Below are 20,506 nucleotides of genomic sequence, written 5' to 3'. Positions count from 1 at the left end.
TTGCGCTGCACTATGGGGTTGTAACACTTTTTGTTAGGACAGTGAGTTAATGATTCGACATTGGACGTTTCGTTTACCAATTGCGCCCGAAAGATGACAATAAAACATTTTTGTTTGACATCAATCTATAATTGTTTAAATTGTAAATTTTCCAGAACAAGTTCTTTTGAAAGATTATTATGATTTGTAATATAAATTTTATTATGATTATTATGATTTGTAATATAAAGATTATTATGATTTGTAATATAAATTTTATTTTTGAAAAACAAAGTGTTGAGTTTTCATTGGCACTCAGTATATATGCAATGCGACAATGAGAAAAATCCATACCGTCTAGTCGGCTATAAGAGGTCATAACATGTAAAATATGAAACACTTTAATTAAGAAACATAACAGCCTAATGTGTAACAAAACAATTTACGAAAGATAAAAATAAATATGAACCATCGACAACCACGGAACTTGACTTGAGACAGGCATGTTGAGAATGTGGCGGTTTTAAACCCTCCCCTAACCTGGGACAGTGGTGAAACCAATGAACAAACAGAGTTGAAAAGGGCAGACAAAAATTTGAAACAAAAAACTCAGACAGGACGTGGCAGTGTATCTATTAATTCCTCATTCATTACAACAAAGCAGAAACGAAGAACAGATCTGATGGTACTCGCAGTTACTAACAGCTAGTTTTTAGCCATTATGACTGACTAATACAGAAAATACAATCCTTTTCACGTGGAAAATCTCAACCAATCAAATACTTATGTATTTATTAAATTTTTACATATATATATAGTGAAATAACTTGTAGATAGTTGTTAGAACAATGCCCTGTTATTTTGACGATAACATCATTCTATCTTAAAACAAAGTCATAGCAACACATGTACAAACATTATAACCGAATGATGTATACGTATTAGTTTATTGCGTAATGATTATCACATTACGTTTTTGTTAATTGACGATAAACAATACATTGTTTCCTTTCTTATTGTTTTTAAAGTGCTAGGATAGATGCTTGTACCAAAACAAAAAACAAAAACAAACAAGAGAACGGATAGAATTGATCTAAATTACCACAATTCGTCTTTAGCTAAATATCATGTATACCAGAAATAGAAAGAAAAATTTTACAAGAAAGTCTCAAAACAACATGCCAAGCACTAAACCTCTGTTCAGTGTTTAGACAAAACAAATTGTGAATGATTAAACAGAGCACATTAAATATCTATCTTCATTCGATAATTCTTAAAGCATTAAGAAATAATAGAGATTATAAAAATTTCATATTTTCAATAATCTGGTTTAATTCAATCAAATATTTGTGTGGGTGTGTGGGTGTTGCAGCCTGTAGCTTATTGCCATATTCGGCATGGCCATAGAGGGCGCTCGCAGCTTGAATCAGAATTTTGGAATTCCCGTATCAGCTTGAATTAGAATTTTGGAATTCCCGAATCGGGCACTTGTTAATTTGCTGTCGACTAGAAAGCAGGTGTTACACAAATTAGTTAAACTTTTAAAACCCGCCCGCCCTCCCTATGAGAATAGTTGCTGCTGTTTTTGTTTTATATTTTCAGGCATCTGTTTGCTGTATTTGATTGGCATATTATGGTTACCAGTATCCAAGCAGAACCTTCATAGTATTGGACCAATACAGGATAATTTCGAATAAACTTGCGTTTCTATGAATTGGACATTTCCGTTATTAAGCACTTTATTAACATATTATGGACTATTGTGATTTGAGCATCCAGCATTAATTTTAGTTTTTATTAATTAACAATTATATTAATTGGAACAAAAACATGACATTTTTAAAAAATCAATTATCTTCTTTTATCCTAAGGCGCAGAGTTAATTTTGAATGGGGGGAGGTCCAGGGAGACTGGTAGTGATTGGGGGATTATTTCACTCGGCCCTTGCTCTGGGCCTGACAAGTTATAAAATTTGCAGGTTTGGAAAATGTGGTTAGTGGTAACGGTGTGGTCTACAGATGGGTGACTCTGGGACCTCCTCCACCTCATCTCATAGAGGGGAGGCCTACACCTGCCAACAGGTGGGGCGCTAACTGGAGCATTGGTAATACGAGTGTTTTCCCCGGTCACTCCCCATGGTAGGTGGTGGTGTAACCGTGTTTAACTACCAGGGGTTTTATGACACTATGTCAACATAGGTCAGCTGATAGCCATTGTGTGTAGGTAATCAGTAGTCACCCTGGCGCCTCAACAAAATATCATAGAATACTCTGTAGCCAAAGTATTGCCAAAAAGTAAAAAATGTATATTCTAGTCATGAAAATGTAAATACAAGTTGGTGTAATAAAATGTATGTTTAATTCAAAGGATTGTTTTTGTATAAGTTGTATATGAATTACAGAGGATGGAACCTCTACACAAATGAGTATAATATACAGAAAGTCTTTAGTTAGTATTTGGTATTTGTGAATTATAATTCACAACAGAAAAAGGGAGACAACTCTTGATTAAGTTTTAATATGTTTAGAAAATACGTCAACAACTCTGGATCGTTGTTTTTCATCTCATTGTTATTCGTTCAGTATTGAAATAGGGTCTTCATATATGAGTATTGCAATTAAATACAGACAAAGACTGACAAGTCTTTCACTTAGGCCTAACGCATCATATAAGGCGAGGTTTAGAATCTATTAATACAGACAAAGACTGACAAGTCTTTCACTTAGGCCTAACGCATCATATAAGGCGAGGTTTAGAATCTATTAATACAGACAAAGACTGACAAGTCTTTCACTTAGGCCTAACGCATCATATAAGGCGAGGTTTAGAATCTATAAATACAGACAAAGACTGACAAGTCTTTCACTTAGGCCTAACGCATCATATAAGGCGAGGTTTAGAATCTATTAATACAGACAAAGACTGACAAGTCTTTCACTTAGGCCTAACGCATCATATAAGGCGAGGTTTAGAATCTATTAATACAGACAAAGACTGACAAGTCTTTCACTTAGGCCTAACGCATCATATAAGGCGAGGTTTAGAATCTATAATTACCGATGGTTTATGACATTAGGTATGTCTTAGGACACCAATTTAGACAGGGGCCATTTACTAATCCGTTACAACTCGATTATGCTTGATCACGTGATACGACTCAACGACGTATTGAAACAAGAGTAACACTACAATTGACCCCACGAAGGATGAACTGCTGACACTTATAGATTGTGTGTGCCTTCCTCCAAGTTTTGGGTTTCGTTTGTGCCACTCACTCGTTAGTTTACTGTGCAATGTTTTGTATCATGTTTAACATTCAGTCTTTTTGGCCTAAGATTCTTAATATGTTGGGTTTTTTTTGGTTTTTTTAAGCTCCTTGGTATCTTCTAACATTTTGCTTATCCCCCTGCAACTGGAAGTTGGGACATATTGTTTTCCCCCTGTCCTTCCGTCTGTTTGTCTTTTCGTACGATCGTCTGTACCATGATGGTTATATTGCTAATCCACAATTCCTCGTACAGTGTCAATATTAGGAAGTAACACTTTTGTGCATATATTGAAATTTTCAAATGTGCACGTTGTCAGGGTTTCGATTTTTATTGATATTATCTTTATTGGGAGATAGTTGAACTTTGTCATTTGTGGAGTATATACTTGCATTACAGGTGCATAGGTATTGCAGATAACTCCGCCTACAATTTGAATGCCAGGAAGTTTTCACTTTGCTGGCTGTTAGTTCATAATTTTTATATTGTAGGTTACATGTAGTCGGAGTTTAAATTTTTATAGATATTTGCTCTCTTGGGATGTAATTGAACTTTGTCATTTTTGGAATACCAGGTATATACTTGCATTTATATAAGAGATGCATAGCCTTTCCAGAATACTCCTCCTACAGTGAACCATATACATATGTGCTCCTAGAATCATCTTTGTGTATTTTAGAATATCTCTTAGTCATATCAATTAGTCTACTTAAACTTATTGTTTCGGCTATTTATCGTTCCCCTTTCGACCAATAAGGCACTTAACTATATGGCACTAGTGTTTTAGTGTTTTAGTTAAATCAAGATAACGCACGGCACCTATCACAGGATTATAATGATATTTATAATGAAGTTCACGGTGAATAGGAAGCTTATGGATATATCATGGATTCTACATGTGGTGAACATATTTCTTACCCTGTTAGACTGTTACTCACAGGATAAACACTTCTTTTCACGCGTAAAGTGGTTGACCAGGACCTAAACCATACAAAATACAAAATACAAAAGCAATGTCTATAAAAATGAACCAGTCACCAGCGGAACAACTCCATTATGACTGGTACTGAGACAAAACGAAGATATCTAATAGTGCCCTTTTTGCTCTAGCGGAAAATGAAGTGTCTAGAGCACATTAGTTCCACCTAATTTTTTTTACAAGTTCGGTTGCTAAATTTTTAGTTATTTTACGGTGTTTTGAAAGATATTTTTTCTTTAGCAGTTAAAGATATATAAAAAAACATAAATTGACGAAGAGAAGACGAAATGTATAAGGTTGAGGTCTTTCGACAACAAAATATTCTATTAGACTTTAATCTGTATGCGAGTATCTTGAATTTTTGTCTCTTCGACAATCTATTTTTGTCCATGATGTTTTTGTAAACTTGAACTTTGCACTTTAAATACCATGATAGCTATTATATATATCATTTGATTTACTTCTGCACTTAATGTCCCCTGACCTTATAATATATAGTACGGCGAAGAATATGTATGTGTCATAATTTTTACAAAGCAAGTTAGCAATAAGTTATCATAATTGTTTAAATAAACCAATTTTTCAAGACGTTTCGGCCAATGGCCTTCTTCAGTTCTTTATTTTTCCTCTCAAAAAATAAGTTATCAGAAAAAACAACTAAATCATGAATGTATCATTGCATTTACGTAAGTGCTATAATGAAGCCTTTGATAGACTATCTACCATAACATTATTGGGAAAAAGATATCCTTAAAATATATTTGATTACATATAACATCACATAGTAGAATTAATCTGCAGTTAATTAATTTTTTTCTTAATCCTATATGTGATGTTCTAACTAATAGACTTACGTAAAAAAATAACAAGGGGTGGTATGATCGCCAAAAGGTCAGGACAACTATCCACCAATGATCAAAATACTAGAAAGTAAATAAACTCAGCCAAGGCTCCGTGTTGAAGGCCGTACTTTAACCTATAATGGTTTAATTTTTAAATTGTTATTTGGATGGAGAGTTGTCTCATTGGCACTAACACCACATCTTCCTATATCTATCATCATAGATAACAGGAATAATATTTAATATTTGTCTTTATGACGAATAAGAAAGTAATGCCTTCCCAGTAAGTTTTGTAACATTCTTTCTTATTTTATGTCAATTATTCTTCAAAGATTTTGACAGTTTTCTTCACGCCTGATATCAGTTGTGTTTTCATTGTTTCAGTACTATTTTAGAATAACCTTCACAAAGATTTAAGAGGGCGATGAACTTATGACAAATTACTGCTCCTGGTCTTGTTTGTCTATTATTACCAAGTTTCTACTTTCGAAAGTATAGCTATTTTATGTATAATATATATTTATTATTAGTATAAAATCTCATAAATGTCTATAACAATTATGTAAGTTATAGATTATGAGAGTTATATTTTGCAGCTTTTAATTTACACTGTTAATAAATAAAGTATTAATTTTTGTATAAATAACTCACTTGCTGATCATATGACTACTAATTTTTTTTTTTATCTGAAAAGTGAAATTACGAATGAACACACGACGCTTTTATTGCCTCTCTTGTTTTCTTTAGATACCATTTTGAAAAGGTAATGGACGCCAGTGACACCAAGTAAATAAACTCATCATAAATACCAGTACTAAATTTTGTATATTCAATTCTTTATTTACTTTAAACAATACAGTTTATCAGTATAATATGCATAAATATACAGTTTACAAGTTGTATAGCGTTAACATACACATAAATAACAAACGTCAGAAATATCAGTTACATATTATACAGTTTGTGAGTTTCATACTACATATAATAAACATATAGATCTTAAATATTATTCCTGCACTTAAATGCATAGAGTAAGTACTTTCCTAAATTACAGAGTTCCTTAGTGTTTTCAACAGAAAGCAATTGTACTAATTTATAAGTTGACGGTCTAGTCCAATAATATTTCTTGATAAACTTTTTACGTATATCATTATAATTTGTACATTGTAAAATAAAATGAAATTCATCCTCTACTACATTTTTATCACACACAATACACATTCTACTATTTATACTTATTCCATAAAAACGACCAGTTTCAATGCATAGATTATGTGAGGACAGGCGAATTCTCGTTATCCATTTACGAGCTATTACAGGAATACATTTTTGTAAATAAAATTGTAATTCTACATTTGACACAATAAACTTATATAATCTACACTTTGGTGATGTTTCAAGCGTAAAATGCAACTCTTGTTTAGCTTGATCATATATTCGTTGTTTGGTTAATTGTAAAAATGAACTATCCAAACAAAGTACCCATTGGTTGTCCCAATAATAATTCATACCAAGATCATATAAAATTGTTTTAATACAAGTGGCCCAGTTTTTACATTTATTGCTATTTGCTACTAGTTCTTTGTAACAAGACTTTATAATACAATTTTCACTACCGTGAATTTTAGTCCATAATTTGAGCATCCTAAAATTTCGCTCATATAACAATGGAAATCTTCCTAATTCATAATATACCATTACATTAGAAGTGGATCTCTTGACACCTAGTAATGTTTTACAATAGTCCAAATGAACTTTTTCTACATTTGGTGCTCTATGAACACCCCAAACTTCACAACCATACATTAAAATACTACATACATAAGTGTCAAATAAACTTATAGAAGTAACAGTGTTCAGGTATAAGGATAATGCCTTTTTCCTCATACTAAACATAGCTTTCCTGCCTTGTTCAGCACAGTGGTTTTGAGTAATATAAAATTTACAATTATAATGAAATAACACACCCAGATAACAAAAATGATCTACAATATCTAATGGTTTACCATTATAAATCCATGTCTCAGTAAGACTAATTTTCCCACCTTTACGAAAAACTACTATCTTTGTTTTTTTGGTGTTAACTGAAAGACCCCATTTCTCAGTATAACCAGATAAAGTATTTAACATATTTTGTAAGCCTTGGATTGATTCTGACATCAAAATCATATCATCAGCATACATTAATAAAAAAAGTGTTATGTCCTGAAATTCAAGTCCACAGTTACCATTATTAATAAATTCATTCTCAAAGTCATTGACATAAAATGAAAATAAAATAGGGGAAAGAACTTCCCCTTGCATTAAGCCAAGATTATTAGAAAAGTATTTTGAATTAAATCCATCAAATCTAATACAAGATCTTACATTGTTATACATTGATTTTAAAATATTAAGCAATTTCCCTCTGATTCCTAATTTAGAAATTTTGTACCACAAACATGGACGATCAACTGTATCAAACGCTTTTAAAAAGTCAACAAAGCAACAGTATAATCTATTACCTTTACAAAAAGAATTTTGTATGACAGAATATAAACAAAACACAGCATCTACTGTACTGTAACCATTACGGAAACCAAATTGTGCATCAGATAAAATATCGTTCATTGATGCCCATTTTAATAATCTACTATTCAAAATAGTAGTGAATAGTTTACCTAGATTGCTGACAAGACTTATACCACGGTAATTTGCTGGGTCGTTCGCATCCCCGGATTTAAATACTGGCACTAGAATAGCATCAGACCAAGTGGACGGAAAATATCCAGAGCTCAAAACGGCATTGAAAATAGTACATATATAAGGCAGCACAAGGTCCTTAAACTCAATGAAAAATTCGTTTAACAAACCATCTGGACCATGGCTTTTCTCGCGTTTTAAGTCATGTATAGCTTTAATAAGTTCATCAATGGTTATATCCATATCCAGTTCTTCAAAAATACACACATTATCTGGCATTTCTGGTCTACTGCTGTGCTCTTTACTATCAGATACTAGAGTTTTGAAATATTTAAAAAAATCAGTTACTGTTAGATCACTGTTGACCTTTCTCCTTTTTTTTAATACAGAATAAAATTTCTTAGGATTGTTCTTCCTTAACTTACAAAGGGTTTCACCTTCTTGTCGCATATATATACGTCTACGTTTACGTTCATAATCTTTATATGTCTTCTTCACACGATTTAATTCAATATGGTTTTTCTTTGATTTATTTCCATTAAATATAGATAAAGTTTTGCAGTAATTAACATAAAGTTCTTTACACTGTATATCAAACCAAGGCTTATCAATATGCTTATAGTTCTGTTTATGATTTCGTTTCATTTCAGTACCACTTTTCTGACTTTGTTGAAAAAATGGCGCCATAATGTCAATGAATTGATGGGTAAAATCGTTCACACATGAATCCATTTCATCCTGAGACTCAGCTTCTATATTCTGGAGTGTCGATTTTATATTGTCAGAGTTTATTAAAAGTGCATTACGACACATATCCTTATATTCCTCATTCCATCGAAACAATTTGGATGCTTCAGCATCCACAAAATTGGACTGTACACCATTACATTTAATAGAAAAATTAGTCTTGAATTGAATATGCAAGGGTGCATGGTCACTGTATGTAGTAAAATTACAAGTTATGAATTTTGACACAATGTCGAAATTACTTGATCTAGTTAATAAATAGTCTATTACGCTCATACCTTTTGGACCACTGTATGTATAATCATTAGCGAGACTACCTTCATGGCGGCCGTTAAGAATTCGGAGACCACTACATTTACAAAGGTTGATGAGTTTTGTTCCATAGTCATTAGTTCCAGGATCAGGATTACTCCGGTCTGGCAAAGTCTCGTCAGCAACATAAGCAAACAATTCACCAACCCTATCTAAAATACTATCATGTAATAAATCATTTTCTACAAAATCATTTAAATGAGCAGTTCTTGCATTAAAGTCACCAAAAACAAAAATATTCGGACATTCATCAGAGTACTTGATGATTTGTGCTTCCAGTTCATAGAATAAGTCCACATCATGTACCTTGAAAAACGAAGATCTATATGGTGGTAAATATACATTACAAATTATATAGTCATTTTCAGTACCAGTTAGTTCTTTAGATATTTTAACCCATACAAATGTTTCATACGATATTTCAATTATTTTCGCATATGAAGCAATAGATTTTTTAATCATTACAAAGAGACCACAACCTTGTTTATATTTCTTTTTTGACAATGGGATTGCTTTACAAATAAACTCATCAATTTCCACATCACATGTATTATTTATCCAACATTCTTCTAAAAACACAATATCATAAGTGCATACAAAATTTTTAAATTTTACATCTTTAATTTTCGCCTCAAACCCACCATTCACATTCCATGATAAACATTTGATATTTGTAACTGAAATTTCCGACGGATCCTATGCCGTGATCATATCACTATGAATTTCACTACCGGCGGCAACGGTATCATTTTCAATATTTACAGACTCACTTGTTTATACACCAGACGCGCGTTTCGTCTTCAAACGACTCATCTCTGTGACGCTCGAATCCAAAAAAGTTAAAAAGGCCAAATAAAGTACGAAGTTGAAGAGCATTGAGGACCGAAATTCCTAAAAGTTTTGCCAATTACAGCTAAGGTAATCTATGTTTGAGGTAGAAAAGCCTTAGTATTTCAAATAATTCAAAATTTTGTAAACAGATAATTTATAGATATAACGATATCAATGACAATTCGTGTCAGCACACAAAGTGCTGACTACTGGGCTTGTGATCACTCGGGGAAATAAATCTCCACCATCAGTTGCATCGATCCAGTGGTTGTAAATAAACTCATCATAGATACCAGGACTAACTTTTGTATATACGCCAGATGCGCGTTTCGTCTTCAAAGGACTCATCAGTGACGCTCGAAACCAAAAAAGTTAAAAAGGTCAAATAAAGTACGAAGTTGAAGAGCTTTGACTGAAGCTGTGTCAGTAAACATTGAAATAAAATACAAAACGCAATAGTTCTCGAATTTGACGTCTGATCGACAAAGGCGGCCTAAAAATTAATGTTCTATAACCCTTCAACATGGCCATTATCATGAATGATCATTTGATTGGAATTTTCAGTGTTTGTTGTGTTTGTTTGTTTTATGTTTTGTTTTTTAGCATGAATTATGTCGTTGATTTTTTTCACTCTTTTTTGTGTTTCACATTAAGTCATGCCTACTATAGTTTACTACATACATTGTGCTCATTGTTAAAGGCCATATGGCGACAGATTTTTGTCTATATTTTTGTACAGTTGTATTCAGAAACCTGAAGCATATGTGTTCCTAATCTTATTACAAATCATCGGATTTTTGCATATTGAAGACCACAATTTTCTGTCATCGACATTTTGTGCTTCTTTACTGCATTTTTTCTTATGATTCATGATTTTTTGTGTGTGAAAAATTTAGCTTATAATAAGTACTAAAGTATATTAGACTTTAAGATTATTCCACTTGACACAACTCGTGAAAGCCACATAGAAATATTACTTTCCAATTATAGGTTTCGAGCTCCACTGCTGAGTACAGTGATGACGAAGAGCGCGTTTGGCGTACTTATACATGCAAGTCTGTTATCAGTGACTATCATCAGCCCATTTGTCGGCAATCCTTTTCTGAAAAACTTTCATTGATGTGGTGATTTTCTATTATAAACTATACATAAAATATTAAAATATTTTAAAACAATTTGTTCTTTACCCCAAGCCATTAATATATTTACCAGATTTCGATCACCTTTAAGGAATATATGCAAAGAAAAGTAAATGAAAAGAGAAAAATTTGAAGATGATAAGGCAAATGATACACTGCATTCATAAGACAATGAAAACAAACGGGCGATTGTTTGGACTCGAGCCCGATAAGATTTCCAATGTTGATAGCTAAGAGGGTATAATAACTAATCAAAGGACACAGAAGGTTGAAGATCGATGGTTATAAATAAACTTTCTGGAGGTGTTGCTGTTCTTTAGCGCGAATACACTATTACTTGACTTTGTTGTAAATATACAAACAAAAGATGCAAATATCGAAAAACTGATGGATAAACCCCTCGAGATCTGCTAATCTATTAGAACCAGAACCCAGTTCAGCTATGTTATTAAACAAACGAATTATATGTTTAACGTGCGCACAATAAGTGTTTCTTTAGTATGTTTTATCAGGTACGTTAGCATGATTAGCGGCGAAGGTTAATTGATCCAAAAATATTCCCATTCAACACAGAATTGAAGTAAAATTAACGGTACCAATTTTCTTGCACCAAATGCGCATTTCGACAATACATGTCTCTTCAGTGATGCTTGTGGCCAAAATATTTGAAATCCACAACTTATATAAAAGATGAGGAGCAATAATCCAAAAGGTCCAAAAAAAATAGCCTAATCCGTGAAAGGAATCAGAGCTTTGCACGATGGAGATACATTCCTTAATTTATAGTAATTTCTAATATTTTGTAACAGCAAATTTTAATAACACAAAAAATTCCGTATTTTCATGCCAGTACCGAAGTACTGACTACTGGGCTGGTGATACCCTCGGAGTCTAATAGTCCACCAGCAGAGGCATCGACCCAGTGGTAGTAATACAATTAACGGTACCAATTTTCTTGCACCAGATGCGCATTTCGACAATACATGTCCTTTCAGTGATGCTCGTGGCCAAAATATTTGAAATCCAAAACTTATATAAAAGATGAAGAGCTATAATCCAAAAGGTCCAAGAAGTATAGCCAAATCCGTGAAAGAAATCAGAGCTTTGGCGTAAGGATACAGATATGCTCATCATAGATATCAGGATTAAATTTTGTAATTACGCCGACGCGCGTTTCGTATTCAAAAGACTCATCAGTGACGTTCAAGTTAAAAACAGTTAAAAAGCCTAAAAGAAATTACAAAGTTGAAAAGAAATGACGACCAAAATGTCTAAAAAAATTACCAAATACAGCTACATGTACGTTAAGTCTATTCCGGAGGCAGAAAAGCCATAGAATTTCAAAAAAATCAAAAAGTTTTGTAAACAGATAATTTATAAATATAATCATATCTATGTTAATTTATGTCATCACAAAAATGCTTGACTACTGGGCTGGTAATACTCTCGGGGAGTTAAAACTCCACCAGCAGTATCATTGACGTTGTGCTTGTAAATAAACTCATCATAGATACAAGGATTAAATTTTGCATTTACGCCGACGCGCGTTTCGTCTACAAAAGACCCATCAGTGACGCTCGAATTAAAAAAATGGCCAAAAGAAAGTATAAAGTTGAAGAGCAATGAGGTCCAAAATTCCTAAAAAAATTGCAAAATACATCTAAGGCTTTTCCTGAGGAAGAAAAGCCATAGAATTTCCAAAAATCAAAAGTTTGGTAAACAGTTTCTTGTGTACAATTTGGATATTAGTATGGCGTTCATTATCACTGAACTAGTATATATTTGTTTAGGGGCCAGCTGAAGGACGCCTCCGGGTGCGGGATTTTCTCGTTACATTGAAGACCAGTTGGTGACCTTCTGCTGCAAACTCCGCACAGTGATCGTTTCCGTTCCGGAACTTTTTTCCTTTACTCCATTAGTGTAGAGTAGTATTCGGGCCCGTATGCGGATCGGAACTGGAACTGCCGGGGAGTTTGCTTCTGCTGTTGTTTTTTCTATGGTCGGGTTGTTGTCTCTTTGATACATTCCCCATTTCCATTCTCAATTTTAGTTAATTTATAAATATTACCATATCAATGATAATTCATGTCAGCACAGAAGTGCTGGCTACTGGGCTGGTGATACCACCGGGAAACTCCACCAGAAGTAGCATCGACCCAGTGCTTGTAAATAAACTCATCATAGATACCAGGATTAAAGAAGTAGGTTCAGTAAGCCTCCTTTTTGGCCCCACAATATAGCAGTTTTACAAAATTGTTAAAATGTAAACTTTTAGTTATTCATTGGAAAGTAAAATGCTTCTGCTACATAAATATGGGCTGTTTTTGTCATGCTAAATTACTGAAATCTTCACAATTTTAGCATTTTAGTTAAATTTTAGACGGTTTCTGTCTTAAATGAAAGTGGCCGCATTCGTGTTATGTAAGTTGTATTGTATGATAATACATAACATATGTAAAGGTTATGGATGAACACGAATGCAGCCACTTTTATTTTTGACAAAAAAAACATCTAAAAAGTGACATTTTTGGGCATATTTGAAAGATTTTTCATATTTAAGCTAGAATTAGAGCGTTTTTAATGAGTAAATCAGTCAAAATCTTTCACATACACTTATTGAATCAAGTGAAATAGACACTTAGGTGTTTAAAAAGTGTCTAAAATTTTTCATCAAATGAACTTGAAATATAGACATGAGGGAGAAAGAACAAACAAACAAAACGTATTACGAGGAAACTAACCAACAACAAAAAAAGTTATGAAAGGATTTAACATACCAAATATACAAGTATCAAGGAGAAAACATCGTATGAAAAATGAATAATATTTTAAGAAATGATATACAAAATCGATATTTACAAAGGGGAAATAAAATACAACTTTAATATATGTCAATGAAATTAACAAACTAAACCTCATTGTCATCAGAAAATGTTTGTTGTATATTCAATACGGAGGTCAACTAGGTGAACACGTATTAATCGAATACTATTTGATTTTATACAACGATACTCAAGAACTTGCTTGGGAATATATCTTCAACACGAATTCACAAAAGACGTGTTTTACAATCTTTGGTTTCTTGTTAATCTGACGGAAAGCAATCTGCATAAGTAATTACCACTATTAAAAATTATGACAAGGATAAACCATAAGAAAAGGAACAGTATTTTGTAATCGGGATAACAATAGCTTTTGTCACTGCTAAGATATTTGTTTACCCGTGACTGTAATATGTTTTTATATATTTAAAGCAAAAGCTAGCTAAGCTTTTTTGATAATTTATATTTAACTGTTGAGGTTGCACTTTGTAAATACATCTGTTTCTCAAAACACGCCTCTTTTGGGGAGAAATTGAATATTCATAGAAAATTAATTTTGTTTAGATACTGGTTCCCAGTTATGCTCTCTGTGTTCCATATCGCAGAGACAGAACTTGGGAATGTTACCAGTAAATAAACACGTGCATATTGTTTACATTGAAATCTGTGGTAACCCTTCATTCGAGGTAGGGGTAGTTAAGCAAATTAGTGTAAGTTTAAACTCTGAAAAGTTCAGGTCATATAAACGTTGAAAATATGCCACACAGCCCTATATTTTGACCTTTGAAAAAACTTGTGGTGAATATGAACTTTCAATTCTAGGATAAGATTTTTTTCAAAACTTCATAGTGAAATTGGTACAGTTTTAGCCGTAAAATCAGTTCCTATGGGAAATTGCATTGTCAATATTTACAGAAATGCAACCTTGGGAGAGGATTTTTTTTTATAAACTTCCTGTTTACAAAACTTTGAATTTTTCGAAAAACTAAAGATTTTCTTATCCCAGACATAAATAACCTTAGTCGTTTTCCTTTTTAGAATTTTGGTTCCTCAATGCTTTTCAACTATGTACTTGTTTGTCTTTATAACTATTTTGAACTAAGCGTCACCGATGAGTCTTATGTAGACGAAAACGCGCGTCTGGCGTACTAGTATAAAATTATAATCCTGGTACCTTTGATAACTAATTCAATCTCGAATTATAGTGGTGGAACTGTTTCTCTAAAAAAAAACAATCCAACCTTTTCACAGATTTGCAGAAAGGTCACAAAAGGAAATTTAGAAAAAAACTAAGACAATTTTTACGTCATCATAATTTCGACTACTTGTTTGCCGAAAACAGATATTTCAACATTCTTTTCACAATCGAAGGAAAATGTGAAAATAGTGAAAACATTACAGAAAATAAATTTAACGTTTACAAAGTCGTAAGGAGTAGAAGTTAAATGATACATGTTATAGCAAAATAACAAAAGTACCAAACCTCAAAAGAATATAAAACAAATGGAAATTCACTGAGGGTCAAGGATTTAACGATTTATTTTATTTTGAAACATTTTCATGTCAATTATTATGGTGGAAAAGCCGATTTTACAACATTATTTGCTACACACTTGCAAACTTGCTCTGACGATACCGATTATCGTAATGGATAAGACACGTTTAGTTTAAAGTGTTAGTTTGGGTATAGCCGACGTATTTTCCAAGGCATTCGACACATTTTATTTACTAGTTTAGCCTTTCTAGTTTTCCGAAAGAGATTTCCAAGAAGATCAACTTTGTATGAGAGTACAGCAATATTTTAAAATGAAACCGATTTGTCGAGTATGATTTTGATATTCGATACTCTTTACTACTGGGCTAAACTTGAATACTCGAATGCTCGTTGGAATCCCTAATATTCATCACATACGACAGAAATGGTAGTTAGCTTTCTTATCATGACTTATTATCAATATTATTGTCGATAGAGAAGTGTCCATGTAAATATATTTATAGAGCATGTTTCCATGAAGTCCACACTGGTATGTCTCAAGCATAGACCAACATATTCAATAGTGTCCTGATTTTAATATTACTGTGAAACAGGTACTCATACAATATTATAAAAAAAAAACACGTAAGCATTCAGAGATGTAACTGGATCACACAATGCATTAAATGATAGTATATTTGAGATGTGCAAATTAGTGAAAATTCAAAATAAATATTATAATTCAAAACAAAGGAAAAACCATACGGGCTTTTTGATGTTAATGTTTAAGTGGGCATGTGGTTTTTGAATATCCTTGCATGTTATTGTCGAAAGGAACGAAAGGAAGGCTAAACAAACGTATGTGCGGTCATAGATCAGACATTAACCTCAATGCTTATGACATTCTATACCAGCATTTTAATCAGCCCGATCATTCCATCATTTCTATGACAGTTCGAATTATTGAAAAAATATACCATAGCTCGAACAATCCTAATCTTTCAACGACTCTCCGTAGACAAAAAGAAGACTACTGGATTAGACAATTGGGAACTGCAACACGGTATGGCTGCAATGACAAAATTGATGGTATAGGTATTCTATCTAGTCCTTCGTGTAACTCGGTGAATGTGATGAATATTTTCAACTCGACTCCTCGACGTAGACGTTGTCATGGCCATCGTCATTATACATCACCCTCTCTGCATGATGTCTCTATTAATGACTTGCTGCCATGCATACAAAAACCGTTAGGTATTCATCACATTCGCACGAAACTTTATTCATTACCCCTTTCAAAACTTCATTCTCTGTTCAATTTATGTTTGGAATCCACTGTTACAAACCCTCATTCAAACCAATACAAACTACAAGCTATAATTTCGGATATTGCTAGTCACAGACTTTTCAAGCCAGTTCGCATTGGAAAAGATGAAAAAGAGAAAAGATCTTTTCTAAATCTTTCCTTTGCCAACAAAGGTCTCGATGGCGTCAACCTAGGCAATATCCTTCATCATAAATTAGTTCAATCGAAAATACCTCCTTATTTCAAAGACCAGTCTGTACCAATAATTTCTTATACCTATACCAAACCTATTGCAACTAAAATTTTCAATTACAAACGCGTTTTGCAGGATCTCGATATTGACGACTTCAAGTCTAAACCTCCTGATTGCACTTGTGCTAGTTCCCAATTCACATATAATCCTGCTGGCCACGTTATTACCGGTGACCTTAACATTGTTAATAACACTTCTCTACGAAACGTGTTATCGAAAGGTCCGAAATATCGTGAGCCTAAATCCATCAATTGGAAACACAACTTTAAAATTTTGATGGATTCAGTCGAGGATTATGCCAGGCAATGGGCTAAGCGCGAGAAGGAAGACGTAGACACCCTATCCGAATGGATTAAGGCAGTGAGGTCGTTAATACAAATCAGAATTAAGAAACTGAATGGGTCCATCAATGCCCATGCTACGTCAATCTTCAAAGATCCAAATGTTGCTAAACACCTATCTGACCTCCATGATGAATATGTTGTTGTCCCCGCAGACAAAGCCGCAAATAACATCGTTTTTATCTGTAAAAGTCATTACATTAATTGTTTGATAAACGAATTAGGTATAGACAATTCACTTGGAAACCCAACATATACCCTCACGACACTTACCAAAGAGGAAATCCTGGATAATCATAGGTCTGTTCTTTGTTCCTTTGGTATTTCAACCAAAGATGAAGAACTGGATCTTCCATCACTGTATTGGATACCTAAACTACATAAGTGTCCTTACAAACAACGGTATATTGCTGGGTCTTCCAAGTGCTCCACGATACCCCTTTCTATATTATTAACATCCATTTTATCAGCAATCAAAGACGGGCTTCAAAGTTATTGTGAAACTGCCTATTCTAGAGGTGGCGTGAATCAGATGTGGATACTTAAAAATTCCAAAGATCTTTTAGAGTACATACAATCTAACTCTCTTTCATCTTGTAACAGTATTAAAACATTTGACTTTTCTACTCTTTACACAAGTATTCCACATTCCAAACTAAAAGACAAATTAAAAGAGTTGGTATTACTTTGCTTCATAAAAAAGAATGGCCAACGTAGATACAAGTATCTTGTCTTAGGGAGGGATAAATCATACTTTGTAAAGAATCATTCTGATTCAAACAAAAAATTCTCTGAAACCGATATTATCAAGATGCTTGATTTCTTGATTAACAACATATTTGTTACGTTCGGAGGACGTGTTTTTCAACAGACTGTCGGCATCCCAATGGAAACAAACTGTGCCCCTCTACTTGCTGACTTGTTTCTTTATTATTATGAGGCTGACTTCATGCAGGAACTTCTTAGGAAGAAAGATAAGAAGTTAGCAATATCCTTTAACTCTACTTTCCGCTATATAGATGACGTTCTTTCACTAAACAATTCAAAATTTGGTGACTATGTGGATCGCATCTATCCCATCGAATTGGAGATAAAGGATACTACAGATACAGTTAAGTCGGCTTCATATCTTGACTTACATCTAGAAATTGACAATGAGGGTCGGTTGAAGACAAAACTTTACGACAAAAGAGATGATTTCAGCTTTCCAATTGTGAACTTTCCATTTCTAAGTAGCAACATTCCAGCAGCACCTGCATACGGGGTATATATCTCCCAATTGATACGATATTCCCGTGCTTGCATTTCCTATCATGATTTTCTTGATAGAGGGTTACTGCTCACAAGGAAGCTATTAAACCAAGAGTTCCAAATGGTGAAGTTGAAATCATCCCTTCGTAAATTTTACGGACGCCATCACGAGTTGGTTGACCGTTATGGAATAACCGTTTCACAAATGATATCGGATATGTTCCTTACGTCGTAACTACAATCCCCTTCCCTTTCATGAATTTGACCTACCGAATTAGACTATTTACCGGATTTGTAATCACATAAGCAACACGACGGGTGCCGCATGTGGAGCAGGATCTGCTTACCCTTCCGGAGCACCTGAGATCACCCCTATTTTTTGGTGGGGTTCGTATTGTTTATTCTTTAGTTTTCTATGTTGTGTCATGTGTCCTATTGTTTTTCTGTTTGTCTTTTTCATTTTTAGCCATGGCGTTGTCAGTTGGTTTTAGATTTACGAGTTTGACTGTCCCTTAGGTATCTTTCGTCCCTCTTTTATTGTCGTGTCGGTCTAAAACATCATTCTGAATGGGTTATATTTGAGAGTATTCTTAAGTGAGACCGGAATACAATCAGGATAAAAGGTCAGTTAAATGACAGTGAAGTGTCCAATAAAGTAGAAAGTGAAGTGTTTAAAGGCCACTCAAAACTGATTTAAACTAATCGAGTTTTCTTCTGACTTTATTATTTAATTCAGCTTTGTTTTATCTTTATTATTAAATTGTGTTTGCATTATACATATAAATATTGTTTAACTTTTAAAATGTAGATACGAAGAACAAGCGTTGGTTTGTTAAACGATACCATGAACCTTGAAGGCAAAATGTGTCCTATTAACGACCAAAATCGATCGGTGAGTTCAAATTACTAAACTAAAAAGATTATCTAGAAATAACCACAAATTAAAAGTATTCATGTAGTTGATACCAATACAAAAAAATTACTAATCGTAGTAAACAAAAGAAGACATATTCGATATATGCAATATATATGTTACCGAAATTTCTAGCAAGAAAAACTCTAGATACATCTCGATTTACTGGGGGGAAAATATGTGAAACAGTCAATTTCAATCCATGAATTAACGGATAAATCAGCTATAAATACAAAAGCATCCACCATAACATATAAAAAAAAACGGAAACACTTCAGAAAACGGACAACAAAAAGAGAAGGGTTTTCGAATCTATACCGAGATATTTATTACTGCCCGTTATGCCATCGGCATGTAGGGCAGCAACAAAGGTTCTCCAAAGGTTTTTCTGGTCTTCCTCGCGAGACATCTCTACTTTTAATTTGACTCTGCAACTCATTCATCTAAACGTCTCATCTTCAAACGTATACCACACTATTGCCAAGCCATGTGTGACCATTACATCGGTGTTACATATTTTCATTGATATATAACTATATCTCACATCTTAATTACAACCTATTGGTAGCCGAGAGGTCATTTTTTTGATAAAATTTATAAATGAACAGAAATCATGAGATTAAGGCAGTATTGACTGTAGAAACAAAACCACGATAAATGAAAAACCTGACATTGCGGCAATGGTTTAATAATTCATAAATATGTAATATAACCAATTGCAATTTGTGTAATATCTCAATTACGATACGATACGATGAAATCAAACACTTGTGGTAATTCATGTTAAGTTAAACAGAACAAGAAATGCCGATTAAGTTATAAGTCTTTTTAATACTGGTTCATACTCCTGATAATACATTTATTTTCATACACAAATGCTTTTTTTTAATCTAAAATGTAAGCCAGCTTTCAAACGGGTTTTGTTGCTAGTTTGACAAATTTGAACAAAATGCTGAAAACTAAAATTTACACTTTGATTGATTTACTATTTATATATTTAAATTAACAAAAACATATTTATTTCACATTTTTCAAAATATTTTGAGTAGTTTGAAGGCTGTCACACTGTAATAGCGAAAAATTATACTTTTTAACCATCATCCTTTGTTTAAATATATAGATATTAGATGTTCAAATATTTTTTATGGAAAATCGATGGTGACATTTAATCCTGATTCCTGAAAAAACTGTACAATATTTTCTTAATTTTAACACATTTTTAATCAAATGATGAATGATATAGTCATATAGTAGGTATGACAATTAAGTTTAGAAATTATGTTTCACGAGACCAAACATATTATGTGCAGTCTTTTAAACATATAAAGGATTATTTTTTACCAACCTTTTCCGTCTTTGCTGTACGATG

General features: G+C 33.1%; 1 protein-coding gene across 1 annotated transcript in view; it reads right to left on the bottom strand.

The window, feature by feature from the left end:
• Positions 1-20,506, bottom strand: part of LOC134725897 (uncharacterized) — a 54,771-nt gene extending 34,265 nt beyond the window's left edge. The window contains exon 1 of the mRNA XM_063590167.1: positions 20,483-20,506. The gene's annotated coding sequence lies outside the window, so the exon portion shown is untranslated. The remainder of the gene's footprint in view (positions 1-20,482) is intronic.

This window comes from Mytilus trossulus, chromosome 7 (assembly GCF_036588685.1).
Source record: "Mytilus trossulus isolate FHL-02 chromosome 7, PNRI_Mtr1.1.1.hap1, whole genome shotgun sequence".
Classification (NCBI taxonomy): domain Eukaryota; kingdom Metazoa; phylum Mollusca; class Bivalvia; order Mytilida; family Mytilidae; genus Mytilus; species Mytilus trossulus.
Note: the sequence above shows the minus strand (reverse complement) of the source record. Positions and strands in the feature narration are given on the sequence as shown.